A 4,261-nucleotide genomic window follows, 5' to 3' on the forward strand; every position below is an offset into this window, starting at 1 on the left:
TTTTATGATAATTCTTTCTGGCCGACCTGTGCTTTGCTTTTAATTCTCATCCCTCATTAATATTTATTCCCTCCATCTGGCTCTTCTTTTTATCATCTTTCTCTTTACCCTGATGATGGATCCCATTTGGGATTTGAAACGTTGGTGTAAAAACTCGACTACTGTAGTTTATAATATTTTTTATAAGTTTATAATAGTTAAATTATTATAAATAAATAATATCTCTTAAAAAAAGATAAATACAAATGATCATTAATAATAGCAATAATATTTAAATTCACAATGAAAACTCTTGGATTCAAATTTATATATCCCCCAATTGGGGGTGAGAAGTTGGACATGATAAAGATGTAGTCCTACCAAGTTTACAAAAAAAACAATAATATTCAAATTCATAATGAAAACAATATTATTAATAATATTTTTAATTAAAAAACAATTAATAACATCATTAATAAATTATTAAAATTGTTTTAAAAATTAATGTTTATAACATTAATAATTATTATTATTATTAAAATTTAATGTTATTAACTTATTAAGATTAAAATTATTAATATCATTTAAATTGTAACATCAATATTAATAATAATGATCAGTAGGAAAATTAACATTTAATATTATTAATATTGAATATTGAATATTAGCAAAACCTGTCTTCTATTTGATTAATATTATAAACATAAGCCATTAATAAATCCGATGATTTAATCCCTTTAGTTTATTAATCTCATAGTCACCATAATCAATGTTTTCAAAATTGTCGTCAACCCATAGTCACCATAATAAATGTTTTGAAATTGTCGCCAACCCATAGTCAACCATAGTCAACCTCAACCGTGTTTGTTTTAGGGTTTATAATTTCTTTTTTAGGATTTATATACCTTAGTTTTATAACACCAATTCCTTGGGTTTAATATTATTCCCTTGGGTTTATAAAACATTGGGGGTTTTAGAATTATTCCCTTGGGTTTATAATATCAATCCCTTGGATTTAGTAATCTAAGGGTTTATATTCCTAGCGTATAATATTATTCATAGGGTTTACAATATTAATCCCAGGGTTTAATGTAAATCCCTTGGTCTATAATCATGGTCAACCATAATCCAACATCGCATTTTGCCAAACCTTGTATCAATATGAAAATTGAGCATGGTAAACCATGGCCAACCATGTCTATTTTAGGGTTTATAATATTTATCTTAGGGTTTATATACCTTGGTTTTATAATATTTATCCCTTAGGTTTAATGTTATTCCCTTGGGTTTATAATCCATTGGGTTTTTAGTATTAATCCCTTTGGTTTATTAATCCCTTTTGTTTCTAATAGCAATCCCTTAGATTTATTAATCTAAGGGTTCTTATTCTTAGGGCTTAATATTATTCATAGGGTTTATAATATTAATCTTTTCGTCTAATATAAATCCCCTTGGTTTATAATCATGGTCAACCATGGTCCAACATCACATTATGACAAATATTTTCTCTATATGAAAATCAACCATGGTTCAACATTGCATTGTGACAAAATATTGTGTGCATATGAAAATAAATCATGGTCAACCATGTTGCAATGTTGCATTGTGACAAAGATTGTCTTGATATGAAAATCAATCATGATCAATCATGATAATTATAGGGTTTACAATATTTATATTAAGGGTTATATACCTTGGGTTTATAATATTTATTGCTTGTGTGTAATATTATTCCCTTGGGTTTTTAGTATTGATTCCTTGGGTTTATTATTCATGTGGGTTTATAATATCAATCCCTTCAGTTTATTAATCTAAGGGTTCATATTCCTAGGGTGTACTATTATTCATAGAGTTCATAATATTAATCCTTGGGTTTAAGATAAATCTCATTGATTTAATTAATTAAATTGGGTTGATAATATCCATCCCTTGGGTTTAATATTACTCCCAACAATAGTCAAACATGGTCAACCATAGTCAACCATCTTTATTTTAGGGTTTATATACCTTGGGTTTATAATATTAATCCATTAGGTATAATATCCATAGTCAACCATGTTGCAATGTCACATTGTGACAAAGATTGTCTCAATATGAAATTCAACCATGGTTAACCATGATAATTTTAGGGTTTAATTCTCATGGGTTTATAATATAAATCCCTTGAGTTTATTAATCTAAGGTTTCATGTTCCTCGGGAGTACTATGATTCATAGGGTTCATAATATTAATCCTTTGGTTTAATATAAATGTCAATGATTTAAGTAATTAAATTGGCTTGATAATATTCATACCCTAGGTTTAATATTACTCTGAACCATAGTCAACCATAGTTAGCGATCTTCAACCATAATCAACCATATATATTTTAGTCAACCATGTTTATTTTAGGGTTTATAATATTTATTTCACGGTTTATATACCTTAGGTTTATAATATTAATCCCTTGGGTCTAATATCCATGGTCAACCATGTTGCAACGTTGCATTGTGACAAAGATTGTCTCAATATGAAAATCAACCATGCTCAACCATGATAATTTTAGTGTTTACAATATTTATCTTAGGGTTTATTTACCTTGGGTTTATAATATTAATCCCTTGCATTTTTTTATCCCTTAGGTTTATAATATTTTTCTCTTGGGTTTATAATATTAAATGCTTGGGTTTATTTGTTCTTTGAGTTTATAATATTAATAATTCATTTCATTTATCATTTTATCCCTTGGGTTTATTAATCCCTTGACTTTAAAATATTAATTGCTAGGGTTTATTAATCGTTTAGGTTTTTAATATTAGTTTGTTGGGTTTATTTATTCCTTGGGTTTATTGATTGCTTGGGTTTATTAATCATTTGTTTTTATAATATTAATGCCTTGGGTTTATAATATTAATAATGCATTGGATTTATAATGTAATACCTTTGGTTTATTAAACCCCAATATTAAGGGTTTAATCCGTTAGGTTTATAATGTTTATCCCTTTAGTTTATTTATTCTTTGGGTTTATAATACTAACAATCTCTAAGGTTTATTGATTGCTTGGGTTTATAATATTAATAATCATGTGAGTTTATCAATCCTTTGTTTTTAGAATATTAATTCCTAGGCTTTATTAATCTCTTGTGTTTGTAATATCGATCCCTTGTGCTTCTTGATCCCTTAGGTTTTTAATATTTATCCCTTGGGTTCACTAATTCCTTGGGTTTATAATATTAAATTGTTGGGTTTATTAGTTCCTTGGGTTTATAATATTAATAATCCCTTTGGTTTATTAATCCTTTGAGTTTAAAATATTAATTCTTAGGGTTTATTAATCCATTGAGTTTAAAATATTAATTCTTAGGGTTTATTAATTCAACCATGTTTATTTTAGTATTTTTAATATTTATCTTAGTGTTTTTATACCTTGGATTTATAATATTAGTCCCTTGGATTTAATATTATTCCCTTAGGTTCATAATCCCTTTGGGTTTTAGTATTAGTCCCTTGGGTTTATTGTCCCTTTGGATTTATAATATCAATCGCTTCGATTTATTATTCCCTGGTTAACCATGGTTTATTATGATGTCAACCATGGTTTGTTATGATGTCAACCATGGTCAACCATAGTCCAACATGGAATTGTGATAAGGATAGTCTCAATATGAGAATCAATGATGGCCAATCATGTTTATTTTAGTGTTTATAGTATTTATCTTAGGGTTTATATACATTGGGTTTATAATTTAGTCCCTTGGGTTTAATATTATTCCCTTGGGTTCATAATCCCTTGGGGTTTTGGTATTATTTGGGTTTATTATTCCTTTGGGTTTATAATATCAACCCCTTGGGTTTATTATTCCCTTAGGTTTATAATATCAATCATGGTAAACCATTTCCAATCATAGCCAATCATGGTCAACCATGGTTGAATGTCGCATTGTGACAAGGATTGTCTCACCATGAAAATAAACCATGTTTATTTTAGTGTTTGTAATATTTATATTTGGGTTTACCAATGTTGGGTTTATAATATTAGTCCCTTGGGTTTAAGATTATTGCCTTGGGGTTTTAGTATTAATCCCTTGGGTTTATGTTTCCCCTGGGTTCATAATATCAATCCCTTGGCTTTATTAGTAACTTTAGTTTATAATATCAATCATGGTCAATCATAACCATCCATGGTCAACTGTGCTCAATCATGGTCCGATCTCACATTATGAAAAACATTGTCTCCACTTAGGGTTTATATACCTTGGGTTTATAATATTGGTCCCTATGGTTTAATATTATTCCTTTTGG

Source organism: Pinus tabuliformis, chromosome 1_2 (assembly GCF_031772625.1).
Source record: "Pinus tabuliformis cultivar Carrire ecotype Pingquan chromosome 1_2, CPIR1, whole genome shotgun sequence".
Classification (NCBI taxonomy): Eukaryota; Viridiplantae; Streptophyta; class Pinopsida; order Pinales; family Pinaceae; genus Pinus; species Pinus tabuliformis.